Source organism: Pleurodeles waltl, chromosome 7, assembly GCF_031143425.1.
Source record: "Pleurodeles waltl isolate 20211129_DDA chromosome 7, aPleWal1.hap1.20221129, whole genome shotgun sequence".
NCBI lineage: Eukaryota > Metazoa > Chordata > Amphibia > Caudata > Salamandridae > Pleurodeles > Pleurodeles waltl.
The window spans coordinates 575,047,430-575,068,285 of NC_090446.1; the positions used below are offsets into that span (position 1 = coordinate 575,047,430).

Sequence of the window (20,856 nt, forward strand, 5' to 3'; positions counted from 1 at the left end):
GCTATCACTTAACGACAGGCATTGTCATATTAACGGTCAGTAAAAGAGTTGACCCCCAGGAGCTAAAGCTACCAAACTCTCAGTTTCAAGGATGTGCATGAAATTAGCATAGCAGATTGAAATTAGGATGCTAAATAGTAACATGTCATTTTTTGCTGCAGATAGAGGAAGAAGGTATATAGAAGTGCTTTCGTTTTTTGCAGGGCCACTGGAATGATGTGGCAGGAAAGGACCAAATTATAAGGCAAGGTTGACCAATTTATGTGGCAAGAAAAGTCCGATCGGGCATTAACAATGAAATAGCTCTAACCCCCGCAAATGCTTGTTAAACTACTACAAAATAACAAAATTAGACCCCATCTTTACAGTCTCCGACCTTGCTTGTGGGCATAAAGCGGCACAATACAACGCAATCGTCGTGTAAATTTTCGAAATAATGCTTCTTGAAGTACACTCCATGTTTGACTTTCTAGCGTGCATCACTCCGGAAGGAATAGTTTGGTCAGAGAATGGTTTGTCTGGGGAAGAAAGGAGTTGACAGACTACCTTGAGCCCAACATCTGCAGCATTGCCATGCTTCTTTTAGGGTGCGCACAAGACACAGTGACCGATTTTCATTCCTTGAGTGAGCGTCCGTAAGAGAGGAAACGACTTATGCGAGCTCTTTCCATAGTCTTACCCCTTCGCTAAATGTATTCATCCATCTCATAGACCCTAAAAGTCGTACACGATCACACAGTGCGCATATAGTGACGCCAGGAGTACAGTATCCCGAGCACACAAGTTGGTTCTTACTGTGCCCCTGGAGCGGGAGGACTGCTGCACCCTTGGGTGCCTCCTCCTCCAGTCCTCCGAAGAGGGCGGGGGTGCTCACTGCCGTCCACGCCCAGCATACTGCGAGGTGGAGGCGGTCCTTGACGGAGCGCGAGGTCCGGTCTGTGCCAAGCGGCTCCACCACGCCCTGCTATCCTGCAGCGCACCTGTCCTGCCGGGCGAGGAACCCGGAACCAGCTCCACGACCGGGCACCTGAGCCGGGCCCCTCGGGAAACCAAGGGGAGGCGAATGACGCGCGTCCGAGGTACTTCAGAGGTCGGGGAAGCTTGTCCGCCTGCTGTCTGTCCCTCTGCTTTGGTAAACTTGCCCTGCTGTCCCTCTTGTACTTGGGATCGAGCTGCCGAAGGGGGAGGGTAGTATTTTGTGTTCGTGTGTGCTAACGCCTGTGTACCTAGTCCGGTGTGGACCGTGAAGCTTCTGGCGTCTGTCCTCCACCTCTGAGACAGGTGCGGAGACTGGAGCAACCTGGCGTGAGCGGGAACTCTTTTGAAAGTGAGTGGGAAGGTTGAGTTGGGTGACCGGATAACTCATAGTTACAAAGCCCGTGGGCGTGTTTGACGAGTCTTTTGTTGGCGAGGATACCTGGCGCAGGGCCAGAGTTGGACAGGGTAATATATAGCCGAGAGTCATGTGTTTCACATAATTTATAGAGCTCCTTACAGGAGTAAATTCATTTGAAATCTACCCTGCGCATGCCGTAGTTTCCAGCTTTTATTGAATAAATGGCAAACCCCTTGATTTTCAATAGCCAGCTCCCTGCCCACAGAAATTACCAGTGGGGAATTTCAAGGGTGGATCAAATCAAATCATTAATATTTATAAAGCGCGCTACTCACCCGTGCGGGTCTCAAGGCGCTAGGGAAAAGGGGGGGGGTTACTGCTGCTCGAAAAGCCAGGTTTTTAGGAGTCTCCGGAATGCGGAGTGGTCCTGAGGCTGGTGGGAAGGGAGTTCCAGGTCTTGTCTGCCAGGAAGGAGAAGGACCTCCCACCCGCCGTGGAGCGGCGGATGCGAGGGACGGCAGCGAGCGCGAGGCCAGAGGAGCGGAGGAGACGGGTGGGGGCGTAGAAGCTGAGGCGACGGTTAAGGTATTCCGGTCCCTTGTTGTGGAGGGCTTTGTGTGCGTGGGTGAGAAGTCGGAAGGTGATCCTTTTGCTGACTGGGAGCCAATGCAGGTGTCTCAGGTGAGCGAAGATATGGCTGTTGCGGGGTACGTCGAGGATGAGGCGGGCCGAGGCGTTTTGAATACGTTGCAGGTGTTTTTGGAGCTTGGCGGTGGTCCCAGCATAGAGGGTGTTGCCGTAGTCCAGGCGGCTCGTGACGAGGGCGTGGGTCACGGTTTTTCTAGTGTCGGCGGGGATCCATCGGAAGATCTTGCGGAGCAGGCGGAGGACACAGCGTTGACTTGCTTCTTCATGGTGAGAAGAGGGTCCAAGATGAAGCCAAGGTTGCGGGCCTGATCTGCGGGGGTCGGTGCGGTGCCGAGGGCCGTGGGCCACCAAGAGTCGTCCCAAGTGGACTGGGTGTTGCCGAGGATGAGGACTTCCGTTTTGTCAGAGTTCAGCTTTAGGCGGCTGAGCCTCATCCAATCTGCGACGTCCTTCATGCCCTCTTGTAGGTTGGTCTTGGCGCTGGCGGGGTCCTTGGTGAGGGAGAGTATAAGTTGGGTGTCATCGGCGTAGGAGGTGATGATGATGTCGTGCTTGCGTACGATGTCGGCGAGGGGGCTCATGTAGACATTGAAGAGTGTCGGGCTGAGCGATGAGCCTTGAGGTACGCCGCAGAGGATCTCGGTGGGGTCTGAGCGAAACGGTGGGAGGTAAACTCTTTGGGAACGGTTTGAGAGGAAGGAGGCGATCCAGTCCAGGGCCTGGCCGTGGAGCGGAGGCGGGTGATTAGGGTGCGGTGACAGACGGTGTCGAAGGCTGCCGAGAGGTCGAGGAGGATGAGGGCGACTGTTTCACCGTTGTCCATCAGGGTTCTTATGTCGTCTGTGACTGAGATGAGGGCGGTTTCAGTGCTGTGGTTGGATCGGAATCCGGTTTGTGAAGGGTCGAGCAGGTTGTTGTCTTCCAGGAAGGTGGTCAGCTGTTTGTTGACGGTCTTCTCTATTACCTTGGCAGGGAAGGGGAGGAGCAAGATGGGGCGGAAGTTTTTCAGGTCGCTCGGGTCAGCCGTAGGTTTCTTTAGTAGGGCGTTGACTTCGGCGTGTTTCCAGCATTCGGGGAAGGTAGCAGAAGAAAATGAAGAGTTGATGACGGCCTGGAGGTGCGGGGCGATGATGTCGTCCGCTTTATTGAAGATGAAGTGAGGGCAGGGGTCCGATGGGGCGCCTGAGTGGATAGAGTTCATGGTGGTTTTGGTTTCTTCAGTGTTGATGTGGGTCCAGTCGTTGAGGGTGATGGTCGGAGGTGTGGGTTCGGTGATGCTTGGTAGGGTCTGGTGTCCGAAGCTGTCATGGAGGTTGCTGATCTTGCGATGGAAGAAGGTGGCGAGGGAGTTGCACAAATCTTGTGAGGGCGTGACGGCGTTGGGGTTGGAGAACTCCTTGACGATGCTAAAAAGTTCTTTGCTGTTGCGGCTGTTTTTGTCCAGTCTGTCGGTGAAAAAGTTCTTTTTGGCAGCGCGGATCAGGTGGTGGTGTTCGCGGGTAGTGTTCTTGAGGGCGGTCATGTTGTCAGCGGTGTGGTCCTTGCGCCAGGCCTTCTCGAGGGCGCGACAAGTTTTCTTCGATTCTTTGAGGGTGTCAGAGAACCAGAGAGGTTTTTTGGTGTTGGCCTGTCGATGGGTGCGTTTGAGGGGAGCAAGGTTGTCTGCGCAGTTGGAGATCCAGTTCGTGAGGCTGAGGGCTGTGTCGTTGGGGTCCGTGGTGAGGGTGGGTTGGTTGGCGGTGAGTGCGGAGAAGAGTTGCTCTTCGGGGATTTTGTTCCACTGTCGACGAGGGATGGGTTCAGTGCGTAGGTGGCGCTGTTTTCAACGGGGAAATTACTGGTGTGTCTGGTAATTCAGTGTATTCTGATGTCAGTGTCACGTGGGCCATCAACGCAGGCACAGTACAAGGGAACAGACAGGGATGTTTTCAGTATGTCAGCCACAATGTGTGTACGTCCATTCTGTGTCGCTCTTAACCTGTCAACTCACCCACGTGTCTTTATTTCAGCCACTGTGTGCCCTTTCGCCCTCTCTTGTAGCTCTCACATATAGATGTTGTAACGAGGCTCTTAAGCAACACATCCTCTCTAGGCTTTTTAGTTTTTACTTTACATTATGCCACTTTTAGTGTCGTGTAATCTGTTAACAATTCATGGGTAGAAGCACCACAATTCAAAGAGAAAATCCTGGACTGGGTGAACTGCTCTCATAAAAATGTGGGTAATTGAGGGCGCTATACTGGGTGAATAGTGTGGGTGGTCGGCGGAAAGAACAGCCGTAAGCAGAGCATAGAAAAGAGATAAGCTCTTCACCATTTTTTAGATCGACCTTGAGAGCGCTGGTTCCTGTAACGTACTTCTGCCAGTTCTTTAAAAGATAAATAGATTGGGCTTTGGCTCCACCGAAAGAAGTATTCATTTCTGACCGCATGCTCTTTGCTATATGTTGCGTCATTCCACCGTCCTGGAAATGCTTCGGTTTGAATACATTAGGAATTTTACATCTGAAAAGTAGACTTGACCGTCATGTTATTTGTCACATCAAGTTCGTTGTCTTCTTTATGCATTCTACACAGAAAGCAGTCCTTTGTTTCCCCGTTTTGGCTAAGCTAAGGGGGCAGACTTTAATGGGATAAACTGTATTTCTGAATGCTTGTGTTTACACACTTTGTCACATTAAAGCGCGACCAATTGCCTTTGCCATTGCTGCTTCTTTTCTCTCATCTCTCTCTATCCTTATATAAACGACCAGTCGGTGACGAGGTCCCACTCCTTTATTTATTCCCTGGTATTACAGTGATTAATAACCCTTTCTATATCTGGTTAGCAGAATGGCAGCGCTTAACGAAACGGGGAGAACCCGAGTCTGTGAAAGACTTGGGCAGGGGTTTAGCTGCAGCCCTTGCATACTCACCCGAACACACTAAGGTGTACGTTTTTTTTAGGCCGAGTTCACCTGCCCCAGGAGAGATGTGAGGCCCACTGCAATGTCAATCCCAGAAATTAATGTTAAACCATAGTTACTTTCTTCCCTGTGGGTCTGTGGATTGGACCACGTCAATAGAATACCCTGGGAATTCGCAATCAGCAATGGGTAAAAAGAAACATATCTGCAGCTGAGGAGCAGTGGGTCCTGAAGACGGGCTGCCAATGCATTGTCCAGATAAAATGTACTTTGGGAACGGATCATATCTCTGCCACATACGTACTGGTGCACCTCAATATCATGGCTGTACTTTGAAGTTTCGACTACTAGGGCTGAGGCTGGCTGTGCTAGTTTTGGACACACAGTGAAAGCAATTCTCAACGTAGCCTCCCTATCCCTCATAATCTAGTCCCAGAACACATATCATCTGTGATGCTGTACATTAATAAGGGTAGTACCAGCAACTCTCAGTGGAAAAGGGCAGAACCAACACTTCCCAGAAGAGCTACAATACTATTAATGGCCTTTTTGATTACTGGTTATCTTCATTACTGTGAGTCCAGGTCTTCCTCGTCAAAGTACTTGTGTCAAGAACTGAAGCTCAATTGAACAGAAATAGGCTGCTAAACTAAAAAAATAAATACAAAATATTACCACTTGTTACTCATCCCTCCAATATCGTTGGCACACTTTAACTATCACATGATTTACAGAAAAAGGAAGTCAGCCCACTTCACTTCTGCAATACCACGCTGTACAGTATATTTGAAGCTGAAATTCAGGAAGGGAAAGAGGGCAAACCTCAACTGTGAAAAGAAAGAACTGGACTTGGAGTAAAAAAAAATGAAGAGAAAGTAACTAGACCATTACCTCCTCTTCAGTGTTCCTCGCCACAGCCCTTACTTTATGGGCCGATACTCGCGCGCCTATATGGGGTTAATAAACAACCCTTGCTAATTTATCTAATGTCTCATAATCTTACTGACAAAAATGGGAGAACAATGAAATAAAAATATAAGGACAATTTCTTATTTCATCATTGAACCCAAAATAGCAGTCTAAAATGCAGCAGACACAATGCCACCCCAGTTGCATTCTATAATGTTTCGTGAATGTGTCGCTGGTGGACCAGGTAGCTGCCTTGTAGATGTCCAACATAGATGCATCCATCAGTGAACCCACAAGGCCTCACTGATGGATGCATCTATAGCCATCAAGTGGCACCTTTTGTTGACCTCCTTCCTACCTGCCTCAACAGTGTTGTTTCCTTTTTATTTCATAACCTGAAATAAGTGTTTGTTTTATCCATCTACTGAGATTAGACCCTGGCAGTGTAAATCCATGTCATACGACTTTCAAATGTAAAAGAGCATCATCTTTCCTGGAATGACTGTTCCAGAGGAATAGATCGTTGGAGTCCGCTTAACATCAAAATTATGTGAGTGTTCCTCTGCTGAAGGCCGGATAGAAACAAACACAGGCAACACTAAATCCTTGCTATAATGAAAACTAAAGAAGAATTGGGAATCAGTTGATGACTGAGGCATTACATAACGTTGCCTGGTAATTTTTTTTTTAAAGGCTCCATACTTAACAATGCACTCGATTCTCCAATCCTTCAAGCGGAAGAAAGATCTACCAGTAATACCACTTTGTATGTTAGAAATTCCAACTCTGCCTCATCTAGTGGCTCAAATAGAGATTCATGTAAAGGCTGTAAAACTAAAGGCATAATCCAGGATGGAGTCAGGTCCATGCATCCTCGGTCCTTTCAGGAAAAACTCATCAACAACCTTGACACCAAAGGCCCTATATTTTGTATCTGAGGTTTTCTAAATGTTCTTATTGCTGCCCACAGGGTGTGAAATGTAGAGATTGCTAATCCCAGCATGAATCAATCCTTTTATAAATCCAGGACTTTAGTAGGCTATACTCTCAAGCCATAGGAGTGTGTCTTTCTCTACACCACTTCTCAAACAAATGTCAGTGGCAAGAATATGAACTTTTATAGAGAGAGGTCTTGACTGTTGTACTAAATCCACCACCTCCATGGAACAACCACTAGCTACTAAATTCAGATTGTCAATTGCTGTGTCAACAGTTGTAGTCAAAATAGCTTTGGCTGTGCGAGCTTAGATCTTTTCAGGGGTAAAGAACTAATGAGCTTACCCAGTTAGGCTGGACTACCAACTGTAAGAGCAGAGGGAATTAGGGGCATCACGTTAAGCATGGAACTACTAATAAAAGGGTTGCTTTGTCCTCCCTGACCTCTGTGACACCCTCATGATCATGGAAATCAGAGGAATTGTATATTAGAATGCTTTGGGCCACGTGAGTAACATTGCATCTATACTCCATGCCTCCAGACATGGAGTAATTGTGCAGGAGCAAGTAAGCTGAGCATTCTCCTTCGATGCAAAGATGATCTACCTCTGGCAGACCAAATCCTTTCACTAACTTCTGGAATACACTCTGCGTCAGTGACAAGAGTTTAAGAGGAAGCATTCTGCTCAAATGGTCTGCTGCCCAGTTCCCCCTCCCTAGTAAAAACACTGCCCTAAGAGATTGCAATTTGGCTTTTTCCCATTGCCCATTTTCCTGTGGCAGAACATTTAGGGCCAGATGTATCAAGGGGTTTTACCCATTCTGTGTCTATGGAAAAATGTTTTAGTACATCTGGCCCTTAGTGCCTAAACTCAGCAACCACCTTGATGATTGATGTAACTCGTCACTACTCTGTTTTGAACACAATGATTTAGTAGCTGTAGAGTAAACTTGAAGAATGTTGGTGAACCGATTTCAGGTCCCTCTAGTTGGACAAAGAGTCATCTTGCAAACTGACCAGTTCCTCTCTACTCAAGTTTTTTTTCCAGAGTGGCACCCAATTTCCTGCCTTTTCACATCTATAGTGACTTTTCTAGTTGGAACCACTTCTAAGAGAGATCTCTGTGTAGGTTCTCTTCTTTCAACCACTCCTGGAATTCCTGCTGTATCTGTGGATTAATTGGTACATTCTGCTTGTACTGCTGTGACCCCAAGTCCTGGTGGCTCAAGCAGTGGCTTACTGAGGCGTATATGTGTAACATGGACCAGGGTAGATTGGTCAAAATGGATGTCATTGGTGTATTCTCAACTATTCCCTGGAAGACTGAACCATGCAGGCAAGCATGGATGCTAGTTTCTTCATAAAATTTGGATTCCTTGCTAGTGACATAAACACTTGTCCCATGACTGTCGTAAAATGGGCTCAAATGAACTGAAGGCTGAGAGTCAGTCAGATGGGGCTTTTGTATGATTTAGCACAAATCTGTGTTGTTGAACAAGATCACATACTTCTTCCACATGCTGTTGGGCCTTGGGAAAAGTATGAGCCAGGCTTCCAAGCAAAGAAACACTGAATTCCTTTGGAATTTATTACCCCTATCAAAGCTGCTAACATCTTTGTAAACACCCTATATGAAGATGAAGGGCCAAACAAGCACCTGAAACTAAAAGTCTCCTCCCTGGACACAAAAACGTAATATATTTGAAATCCTGGACAGATCAGCACTTAAAGATACACATTGACTAGAGCCAAGGATGCCAGGAAATCTCTCTTTCCCATAATCAGCAAAATTTGGTTGTGTCAACATCCTGAACTTCACACATGGAATGCATGGATTCATTATCTTTAGATTTGGTACATGTCTGCAATTCCCTGACTGTTTCTGTGCTAGAAACAAAGCCAAGTAAATTGGCACTACTGTATTCTTCTGCAGCAAAGTTTGTATCCCCACTTTGTAACCCCTGTCTTTTTAGGGGATTGTCTAGAAAGGAGTATAACTAAATGAATTTGGAGGTACAATCTGGAATTCTGTTTGGTATGCCTTCTGAACGATCTGCAAAAACCCATTGAGTCTTGATAGAATGTTTCCATTGTTGCACAAAGTACTTGGCCGAGCCCAATTCCCAATGCTGTTTTGGTGTTGTGGCATAGTCGTGCTTTTGAATATGATTGTCCTGACCTATACTTAGTCTAAAAGGGCCTTATCTGAAAGAGGGCTAACCTGACCAGACCCCCTTCATTGAAAGGGCTGACTCGTGGTTCTGGAGTGGAAAGCAAGTTTAAATGCACTGTGATTTACAAAAAAAAACTGTTGTCTTGTTGACTTTTATATTGGTGTCTTAAGCTTTTTGGCTTTAGCCAACTTTTCCAGCTACCTTGCAAAACAATTTGCACCAGAAAATGGAGTCTACATTACCAGACTGTTCCGAGCTGCACCTGCCTTACATGACCTCATCCAAATTTGATGTCTGGCAGCAGTCAAAGGACCTGCCACTGATTCTGATGTTCTTAGGGGATTAGCGGCTTTGTCGGAAAGAAAAGTGTACCTGCTGTACCACCACAACTAATGCTGGTGTCAATTCTGCTCATTGTTCCAGAGGATCTGTCTGTCTTTAAAAGTCCTTAATGAGCCACTGAATTATATAGTTAGAGTATGCTGTTGGTCTAATAGAAATAGTAGATATAGGCCCATTTTGCTGCTAGGTTTACCCTTTATTGATGGATTCAGCCAGAGCAGCCTCTTCTGCAATTATAGCACTTTGATTGTCTACCCCTCCCAGAAGAGTCCACTTTCACCACTGCTGGATAATCATCTTAAAAACTCTGATTAAGATGTATGTTAGATTTGGAATCAAGGGAAAGAATATCTGTCTATTTCCACTCAGTATCCATGACTTTCTTAATTGCACATGTAATGATAGTGTTTCAGGTTTTTTCTATGCAACAGAAAAAAATCTTCACTTTCTTCCAGATGTGGCATATTAGGAAGGGTCCAATCCAATTCTTTATTTGGTTATATAATATTAACCATAAAGAACATAAATACATAACATATAAAATACAAAACATTAAAAATAGAATAAAACTCACATATTTAAAAGCTTCCAATTTCATTTACAGTTAAACTTTGAAAAATAAAAATATTTAATAATTAAAAAGGATTTACACTGTTCTGCCAACTTATAGCTCCTTTTAGGAAGGACCCCACCCCCTGACACACCAACACATCCGGGGTCATAAGCAACCACAAATAGGCTGGGTGGTACTGCACGAAACCCTTTTTTCTTAGTAGGGGGGAGTAAAAATCTTCATCTAAACAGTGCATAAAAATCACAAAACACGGTCAAATGTATTAAAGACTGTAAGGACACCCCATCACACAGGCAAGTTTGTATGGATTTCAAATCGTACTGGCCAAACCGGAAGCACAAATTACTTCTAATTACTCCTAATCAGAAACAAGTAATGAGTGACCTTTCTCACACATTTTGTACCATCAAAAGTTACAGCTCCGGATCCACCTGCCCCTTTAGCATTAAGAAATCCCTCATAATTGGTTTCCTTAATACCTCTGCCTCCCTTTTGCTCCCAGAATTAAAAAAAAAAGTTCTCCTATGCCCATCGTTTAGCAATACGTATTAAACATTGTGGGGCATAAAACATTTCTGGGTGATCAAGGAATGTGGCGACCTCTTTCATATATGCTAACCAGGGGATATCCAGAGCTCGATCACATACCAAACAGTCACGCAACATTTCCCTATTTAGGGAGGCACAATCATTTGACCAGATGGAAATCCACATCATGAGGGGCGCAGTCTTACTCCAAATTCAATTGCTCGTGTAGGCAAAACCCAGAGATATTTTGCCCCACTCCCAATAACCTTCTGCAGAAGCGACTTTCCTCTATCTTGGGGGCCGTGCTACCCGAATAGCCCCAGAGTGGTGCCCCATACATAAGAACCGGGAGGCATTTACGTCTATACACCTCAAGCAGAGGCTGAACAGGTTTATTTCCCACTCTTATTGCAAACTCAAAAGTAGCCTCTACAGTGGCATTAAAGCATGCACATCGCCTTGAAATGCAGGGCTTCCATGTTCTTTTTTTCATCAAAAGTTACCCTAAATAAGGAAATTCCTGCACACTGCTGATGATTTGGTTGTTGATCTTCAAAGCACCCACTTTGCACAGTGTCTTGCCACAGACCATAAAATGGGACTTACTGCTGTTAACCTCTAAGTCTAAATCACACATAAAATCACCATACGCCTTAACCATCTCGCGGAGACCGTTCATAATACGGGCCATAAGCACCTCATCATCCCCATATGTCAGGGCTGGCAAATTCTTACCATTTATTATAGGAACATCCTTACATCTTTCCACCAGATAATTATGCAGACCATTTGTATATAAAAGAAACAGGGTGGGGCCAAAACACACCCCTGTCTCACATCTCTTTTAACCCCTTCGCTGCCAGGCCTTTTCCCCCTCAGGTGCCAGGCCTTTTTTTGGCTATTTGGTGCAGTTCGTGCTTATGCCCTCATAACTTCTTGTCCACATAAGGGTACAAATTTGGCGTGGGTAGCTTGTTTTCCAACATGCTAGGGATCCTAGAGGCACCCAAAGTTTGTGGGTTCCTCTGAAGGAGACCGAGAAATTTGCCAAAATACAACAAAAACGTCTTTTTTTTTTTTTTTTAAAGGTTAAAAAAAAAAAGGGCTGCATAAGAAGGCTTGTGATTTTTTTTTCCCTGAAAATGCGTCAACAAAGGGTTTGCGGTGCTAAAATCACCATCTTCCCAGTTTTCAGGAACAGGCAGACTTGAATCAGAAAACCCAATTTTTCAACACAATTTTGGCATTTTACTGGGACATACCCCATGTTAAATATTTTTTGTGCTTTCTGCCTCCTTCCAGTTAGTGACAGAAATGGGTGTGAAACCAATGTTGGATCCCGGAAAGATAAACATTTCTGAAAAGTAATCAAAATCCTGCGTTCACAAAGGGGTAGTTTGTGTAGATCCTACAAGGGTTTCCTTCAGAAAATAACAGCTGTAATGAAAACATATTGAAATTGAGGTGAAAAAAACCCAGCCATTTTCCTCCACGTTTTACTCTGTAACTTTTTCCTGCGACATCAGATATTTTTAAATTAATATACCGTTACGTGTGCTGGACTCTTCTGGTTGCGGGTATATATAGGGCTTGTAGGTTCATCAAGAACCCTAGGCACCCAGAGCCAGTAAATGAGCTGCATCTTGCAATGGGTTTTCATTCTATACCGGGTATACAGCAATTCATTTGCTGAAATATAAAGAGTGAAAAATAGGTATCAAGAAAACCTTTTGTATTTCCAAAATGGGCACAAGATATGGTGTTTGAGAAGCAGTGGTTATTTGCACATCTCTGAATTCCGTGTTACCCATACTAGAATGTGAATTAGAGCATTTCTCAAATAGATGTCTTTTTTACACACTGGCTTACATTTGGAAGGTAAAAATGTAGAGAAAGACAAGAGTCAATAACACTTGTTTTGCTATTCTGTGTTCCCCCAAGTCTCCCGATAAAAATGGTACCTCACTTGCAGGGGTAGGCCTAGCGCCCGCGACAGGAAACGCAACATTGACACATCACATTTTTACATTGAAATCTGACTTGTTTTTTGCAAAGTGCCTAGCTGTAGATTTTGGCCTCTAGCTCAGCCGGCACCTAGGGAAACCTACCAATCATGCGCATTTTTGAAAACTAGATACCTAGGGGAATCCAACATGGAGTGACGTGTGGGCTCTCACTAGGTTCTGTTACCCAGAATCCTTTGCAAACCTCAAAATTTGGCCACAAAAACACTTTTTCCTCACATTTCGGTGACTAAGATCTGGAATCTAAGAGAAGCCACAAATTTCCTTCCACCCGGCAACCCCCCAAGTCTCCCGATAAACATGGTACCTAACTTGTGTGTTTCTGCTGTGGGTAGGCCTAGTGCTCCCAACAGGAAATCCCCTAAAACACTATCTGGACACATCAAAATTATCAAATACAAAACTCCCTGTTTTTGCGGGGGAAGGAGGGGTGGCACCTGCGTTTTTGGTCCTGGGCTCCGCAGCCATCTGGGGAAACCTACCAAACCCAGACATTTCTAAAAACTAGACACCCAAGGGAGTCCAGGGAGGTGTGTCTTGCGTGGATACCCCAATGTTTTCTTACCCAGAATCCTCAGCAAATCTAAAATTTAGCTAAAAAATCACATTTTGCCACATTTCTGTGTGGGATCACCACACAGGGACAAATTTCCTACCACCCAACATTCCCCTCAGTCTCCCGGTAAAAATGATACCTCACTTGTGTAGGTGGGCCCAAGTGCCTGTGACAGGGAAGAGCCAAAAACATGTTGAAATTGAGGGGGAACCAAAGCGGGCACAAAAGGCCTTAAAATATTTTGCCCCTCCGGGAGAGTGGCCCTTCCCAAGGAGCCGCTCCCCTTATGTGTAAGCATTAAAAAAAAAAAATCCCTGGTGTCTAGTGGTTTCTACCCCGCGGGGGGGGGCAGAAATGGGCTAAAAATAATTTGCCCCTTGCCTAAGGGGTCGCTCCCCACATATAATTTTTTTTTTTTTTTATCCCTGGTGTCTATGGGTTTTCTGCCCCCAGGGTGGGCAGAAATGGCCTCAAAATATTTTGCCCCCCTGGGGAGCGGCCCTTTCCCAAGGGGGCCGATTCCCTTATGTGTAAGTATGATTAAAAAACAAAAAAATCCCTGCTGTGTAGTGGTTTCTGTCCCTCCGTGACGGCAGATCAGCCTAATCATATTAGGCCGATCTGCCCTGGGGGGGGGGAGTAGGGGGCAGAAATGGCCTAAAAATAATTTGGCCCCTAGGGAGCGACCCTTGCCTGAGGGGTCTCTCCCCACACATACAAAAATAAACAAATAAAAATTATCCCTGGTGTCTAGGGGTATAGGGGGGGCAGAAATGTCCTAAAAATCATTTATCTCCCTTGGGAGCGCCCCCTGCCCAAGGGGACGCTCCCCTTATTGAAATATACACAAAAATAAAATCCCTGGTGTCTAGTGGCCATTTCTGCAATCGGGCAGCAGAAATGCTTCGAGAAACATGAAAGAAAAGAAAGGTCTTTCCTTTCCTTTCCATTCATGTCTCTCCCGCCCCACCTCCCGGTCGGAAGAGAAATGCTTTTGCATTTCGCTTCCGGGATGCGATCCGAGGTGACCTCTGATGAGGGGGGGTCGAGGTGTAAAGGGGGAGCAATTCCCCTTCCTTCCCCGACTGGGGGTGTGGGAGGGAGGCCCACAGGGAGCGTTAGCGTTTCCCCCGTGGGCTGGGCGCAGGATGAGCTGGTCTCATCCCATGCACACGGGAACCGTATGCCAGGACGAGACCACCTTGCCCCAGGCACCCAGGGGGTTAACATTTAAAATTTCCGTGCATTCCTCATGTTTCCCACATCTCACTGTTGCTTTTGTCCCCAAGTGTAAGTATCTGAGCAATTCCACAATTTGGGGCTCCAAACCCATCGAGGTTAAGCGTTCCCATAACATGCTGTGGTTTACTTTGTCAAAAGCACAGCTAAGATCCGTAAGAGCAAGATACAAGGTACCTTTCTTCGCCTGCGTGTATTTACCGATCTACATGAGCAAATTCAAACATTGCTCCTAAGTCCCCAGCCCTCCCCTTAAACCATCCTGCACCTTACTCAGCATATCATGCTCTCTCATCAATTCTTCAATATTCCGTCAAACAATTCGTCCCAGTATTTTCATGGCGGAGTCTAAGAGTGAGATTGGGCAGTAGGATTTGGGATCACTCCGGTTTCCCTTTTTGAACACGGGGACGATACACGCATTGCCACATTTAAGACATTTAGCGTTATAGGTGCCCACAACTAAGGATCACTTTTCTATAGGTCCATTGGGAATGCATCAGGGCCCGGCGCTTTGTGGCTTGAGCCATCCTGCATAGCTGCCAACACCTCATCAAGTGTAAATCTACTGTCCAAAATTGAGGTATGACCTGCTAGCTCATCCATTTCCTCCCCTTGGGTTCCTCCCAGGAAAACCCTGCAAAAAATGAATCACCCACACGTCAGGGGGAATATTGCAGCCCAGCCCTTCTGATGTTTCTGTCTCAAAGATACCCCTGTTAACTATCTTCTAGAACAGGCTTGAGTTTTAAGTGCGTGACACGCTCCAAATCCTCCCAAGGCTGCTCCTTGAGCTGCTGTTTTCTTTCCTTCAGAGCAGATTTATACTGGGCCCACACTACTCACATAGGCCTTATCCCTGGGCTGTGCCCTCAATGCCCTCTTCAGGGTTTTCCTCATCACATAACAGGGTTTGCAAAACCATCCTCCCTGATGCTTAGAAATGGACTCTTCATTTTTGGTCATGTTTCCTGATGGCGTCATTTACTTTATTCGCAGCATCAATCATTTCCATAGTTGAGGGGGATTCAGCCAAAAGAATCCCTATTATCAGATTTAAATTTTGGCTCACCACCCTCTTCACTACGTGTTGGATACCCACCTGTCTCCAACCAATTCTCTTACCCCGATCCTTTATTCTCAAACCTACCAGCCCACCAATCACTGATGTGCACATATTGCATGGAAAGTATAGGGAGACCGTGAGGGAGTTGTGATCACTAAAGGACTGTCTTTTCACCTCTCCATGCTGGACCAGACTTCTCACAGGAGGGGACACAAAGATATAATCAATTATTGACCCAGCCCCTCTCCCCTCAAAAGTTGGTACCTGTTTTTCACATGCAGATTCTAGGTCAAAAGTATTCTGCAAACCCAGGCTCTGTAACCCCTTAATATGGGACCTTCCCCTTGCATCCTGTACATCCTCAGGTGCAGGCACACCATAATCCCATATAGAGGGATTCTCAACAGTATATTAGACCCCTATCTTTGCATTAAAGTCTCCAGCTACAATTGCATGGAATTCCATACCACAGGCCTCCAATCTTCCCTTCGGTATCTGCAATGCTGAGAAAAGGGCCCTGATTTGGCAACCAGAATCCCCTACTGCATTGTAGAAATTTTACCAAAAGGATGTTATACTTATTTGGGAAAACCATCCAAATGATGAGAAGACCCTGATGCCTACAATTAATCTGGTATGTTGTAGCAATCTTAGAAATGCGAACCAAGGTGACTAAAACCCCCTTTTGGGCGACAACCACGCACCTGTTCAGCTGGAACTGCAAACCTTTGGAATCCATCCCATACCGCGGCACCTTGTGACCAGGTTTCCTGAAGTAAAATAAAATCATAGTCTGAAATAAACTTCACCCACTGCCCATCTTGCAGCTTAGCGCCATAACCTTCCACATTCCAAGAGATTAGCAGAGTCAGGGAAGACACTTCACCCAACCTTCCCAGACCTGGGGTTGTAAAAGGCGACCTCCCTGAAACTACCTTATCTTTTACCTCCTGTGTTAACGATTGCACTCTCATACCGTCAATCATTCCCTCCAGGTCCGAGGGTACAATAAATCTATTTTCCACTCTAAGTGGTTGCTGACCCTCCTGCAGTTTGGGAAGGCCCCTACCTCGGAAACCATCTAAGGGTCGGGTGTGCCTATAAAAGAAGACTAAAGGGGCCATACCAATCTTTACACTCGCCTGGGGCTCAGTGTATCGTGACAAGAGCAGACGTTGGGCTAGACCTGGGTATCTACAGTTAACTATAATGCAGTCCTCTTGTCCTTCCTTTTCCAGGGGATATTACCACCCAATCCTTCTAACAAAATATCCGTAATGTCCTTGCAGTTAAAATCACAGTTTTTACTCAGCCAATGTCCTATCTTGTTCTTTAGCTTTTCAGTGGACTCGCTTTCACCCTGACCTAACAGTGGAACATTTGTAAGTATTACCACATAGGGGGCACAGTCAGATGGGAGCTCCAAACAAGCAAGTGGGAGACCATTACAACAGTGCAAATTTTGACCCCCTCCTCCGCTCTTGAACTGTCACTGCATCCTCTCCAGTCCGGCTCCCGGATCTCCCTCTAATACCATTTCTACTAGATTCCCCTGCAGTTCTACACGAATTCTCCTGGGCCGTCTTTACAAGGTTGCCTGTATTTGGATGGTGCAGGGGACTGCTGGGTAACACTTTCCTGAATTGCTGGGTTTAGTCCAGCGGGTTCTCCTTTTTCAGGATGGGGCCACAACATTCAAGATCCAAAGTCCCACACTTTTTTGGTGCTGTACTGGGCCTCCCCATGGATTACAACAGGGAAACTGCTCCTTCCAAGGCCTGAAATTTCTCATTTACCGGCAACAGGCAAGCCTCAGCCATTTCCTTGAATTTTACCAAGAGATTCTCAAAGCCGACACTGACTGGTGCGAGTACCTTCCTGGGTACCAGAGCAGTTCAAATTTCCAGAAAGTGCCACTTTGGGTTTCCTCCCAGGTTTCTTCTGTGGTTTTCTCCTCTTGAGAGGAGGGCTACTACAGCCAGGAGAGGAGTCAGACAGAGCCCCCTTGCCCTTTCTTGGGGGATCCTCCACAACACTATTTCCAAATGCTGCCAGGGGTGATTTAAGCAATTCTACCTGGTGTACCACAGGCCGACCAACTTCATTATCAGAAAGCTCATACACCTCATCATTGGCTGACTCTCACTGCCAGTCACTCATTTCCAATGAAAGGTGTCTCTCTGCAAAATATATCTCCTTTGAGACTACCCCAACCGCTCGGGCTAGAAAAGAATCTAAAGTTGAATTTGGTGGCCCCCTACTGATTCTTCACCCTTCTGCAGAGTCCTCTTCCTGCCCATTCTGCCATTTTATCCAGCAACCCAATGCACTTCTTAAGCGCTAGACAGTTACAGTTTTGGTAGGAGGAGTCAGAAAACCCCCTCCAGCTTTGATTTGAAAGGGATATTTGAAGTTAATACTCACCCGGCATTTGCCAGATGTCAGACGGGTGGCCTAGCCCAGCCTCTTTCGGCCGCTGATTAGCGTGGACGGGCCCGCGCTTTGGCTGAGTGCATCCTGCGCTGCGGAGTCCTCTTAGACGCTTTATAGCGCTTTTTGATGTCGTGTGAGCAGCTGTGGCAAGGAAATGGCCATCTCCTGGGGCCAGAGTGCAGTCTGGGAGGTGTAGTCCCCTCTTGAGAGTCTAGCGCAAAGGATCATATTTTCAGGGTATGCTGCAGAACCTCAGTCCCTTGTAAGAACCTGCTCTTAATCTCTTCCTCCTCAGTATCCTCCTTCCTGAACTGCTACCAGGCTGGCTTTCACTCGCTCACTCCACTTAAATTGTAATATTCTCCATAGTTGACAACATGAAAGATGCTGCTGATAAAGGGATGGCCCAGGCATTAGTACATTTGGACTTATTGGTGGTCTTCGCAGTAGATCATGCTATCCTACTCAGAGGTGTCAAGGCCACATGCCTGCAAGGACTAGCATTAGACTGACTGCAATCCTTCCTCCAAGACCTCTCTCTGTTGGTTTGTCTCTCCCCATATTGTTCTTCAAAGGTAAGACTGAATTGTGGAATACTTCAGGGTTTGTTGTTATTCCCCCACTTATTTAACCTTTATAGTTGCCCACTGGTGCACACATTACAGAAGTAAGGGGTGAAAATATACAACTGTGCTGAAGATATGCAGTTGCTTTTCATTATTGATGATACAACAGAAATTCTAGAGTTCTTTCAGAACTTCTTGCTATACATCGGTAACTGGATGAATTGCCATCAGTCGAAGTTGAATTCTGACAAAACTGAAATTGTAAAGGTTAAAAATAAAACTACATAGCTGGAATCCTTCTTACTGGCCATCAGAGATAGGTCTTCCTCCCACTCCTAAAAAAGTGGTCAACAGCCTTGGGATCCCCTTTGGCAAAGACATTTCTATGAAGCCACAGGTAGGTGCAGGGACATCTTCCTGTTTCGTCCACTCGCCAACTTCACTGCATACTACTGAATGTCCGCTGCCTAGGCAGACACACAACTGAGATATGGGACCTCATCACCACCCTCGCACCCGACCTCGTCTTCCTCACAGAAACCTGGCTCGATGCCAATTCGGCCCCTGAAATTGTCACACCCTTAACCAATGGCTCCAAGATCGTCCACCACAGCCGCACCAACAAGTTCGGAGAAGGCATTGCCATAATCCATAAAGAATCAATCCATTGCGCAACCATGGAAGACACAAGCACGCCAATCATGGAGCATGCCAATTTTTAGCTCAACATCCACAACACCATTCAAGACACACTCACCTGTAGACCCCCCGGACCCTGCCCTGGCTTCTCCGACACAAACCACAGGTTATCACCCCACAAGCCATCTACAGTGAACACCACATCTTCCTCGGAGACCTACATTTCCACCAATGACACCCACACCGTCAACCTCCTGGACAGCATGTGAATTATCAGCCTCCGACAGCAAGTCACAGACCCCACACACATCGCAGGACACACCATTGAACTCATATTCACCTCTAGCAACAAAATTAAATACAGTTACACCACTGAGCTCACCTGAATCAACCATGCCATCGTCCATTTCAACTATTTCTTTACACCGGACAGAAAACCCAAACCTCCTCCCACCTCACATAGAAGTTGGAGCAAGATATCCAAAAACCAGTGGACCAGCGCCTTGAACTCCTACCCACTGGACTCCTCACCGGTCATCTGACCATACCCCAGACATCAACAGAGACGTCAAACACATAACATCCTGGATATCACATTGTGTAGACATCGTCGCCCCCCCTCAAAATCCTCCAAACCCAACAAAACCTCCAAACAAGCAAGCTAGTACATGCCGGGTCTCAGCCCTGTAAAAACTCACCTGCACACAACAAGAAAGGAAATGGCGCAGATCCAAACCCTCCAACGACTGAACCACAGTCAAGGACTCCCTCAACCTCTACCACAAACTCATAAAAACGCCAGAAAGCAAGCCCTGGCCACTCACATTCAAGTCAGTGCCAACCGCAGCAAAGAACTTATCACTATTGTCAGAGTTCACCAACCCATCAGCACTAGAGAACACCATACACCCCACAAAGGAACTGTGCGACTCCCTCACAGCCTACTTTCATGTCAAAATCACTACTTTCTACAGGAACTTCGCACCTCAGCCTACTGTAGCAGACACCATCAACCTCCTCAACCTCTAGGACACCCCTTCCAAACACAGCATCTACAAGTGGAATCAGCGCAATACCCAAAATACCACAAACATCACAAAAACTATCCACTCAGAATCCCCACAAACCCATGCCCTAGTCACAAGTTCAACATCAGCAGCATTGGCAGCCGAATCAAACGCATCCTCAACTCATCCATAAACTTAGCCACCAACCCTGACGAATGGAAACACACGAGAATCAAATCCCTCGCTGACTTCCAGTGACCTCAGAACCACCGACCAATCTCCCTGCTCCCTTTCCCAGCAAATGTTTTTGAGAAAACCATCAACCAGTAACTTGCGCCTTACCTAGAAGATGAAAACCTGCTGGATTCATCACAGACCAGTTTCCACCCCAATCACAGCACTGAAACCGCACTGATCGCCACTACGGACGATATCAGAATCCTCTTAGGCCAAGGGCACTTGGCTGTCCTCTTCCTCTCAGCGGCCTTCAACAGTCTCCCGCCAATGTGAGGGCTTTAAACTTGATTCTTGTTGCAATAGGTGACCAAAGGAGCTGCTTTAAATGAGTTGAGATGTGATGGCGGAAAGGAGTCCGCCTAATCAGCCTGGCAGCCGCATTCTGTATGATCAGAAGTCTAAGAATCTGGATCCAGGAAGAGCCAAATAAAGGCTGTTTGCATAGTCCAAACACGATGTTACGAGCATGTATTACAGTTTTTCAGGTCTTTTCTTGGAGCAGGTGTATCCATGTTTAATTTTAAAAAATTGGAATCCTTCCAGTTGGCTATGCCTTTTAAACACTCTTTAAATTTGAGGAAGGCTCCTCCTGAGTGCTCTTGGAACAAGAACAGAAGTTGGGTGTCATCCACATTCAGTCTCCAGGTTTCAACAAGGATGGCCAAAGGGATCAGGTAGAGGATGAAAAGCAGCGAATTGAGTGCAGAGCCCTGAGGCACCTCACATACCAGGTGTT

General features: G+C 46.2%; 1 protein-coding gene across 4 annotated transcripts in view; it reads left to right on the forward strand.

The window, feature by feature from the left end:
* Positions 1-732: 732 nt before the first annotated feature.
* LOC138304379 (sesquipedalian-1-like) overlaps positions 733-20,856 on the forward strand; it is a 29,157-nt gene continuing 9,033 nt past the window's right edge. The window contains exon 1 of one of the 4 annotated variants that reach the window (XR_011205554.1): positions 733-1,132. The gene's annotated coding sequence lies outside the window, so the exon portion shown is untranslated. Of the gene's footprint in view, positions 1,133-1,181; positions 1,328-20,856 lie in introns of those variants that run through there. The other 3 variants (XM_069244373.1, XM_069244372.1, XM_069244374.1) reach the window with 3 other exon arrangements.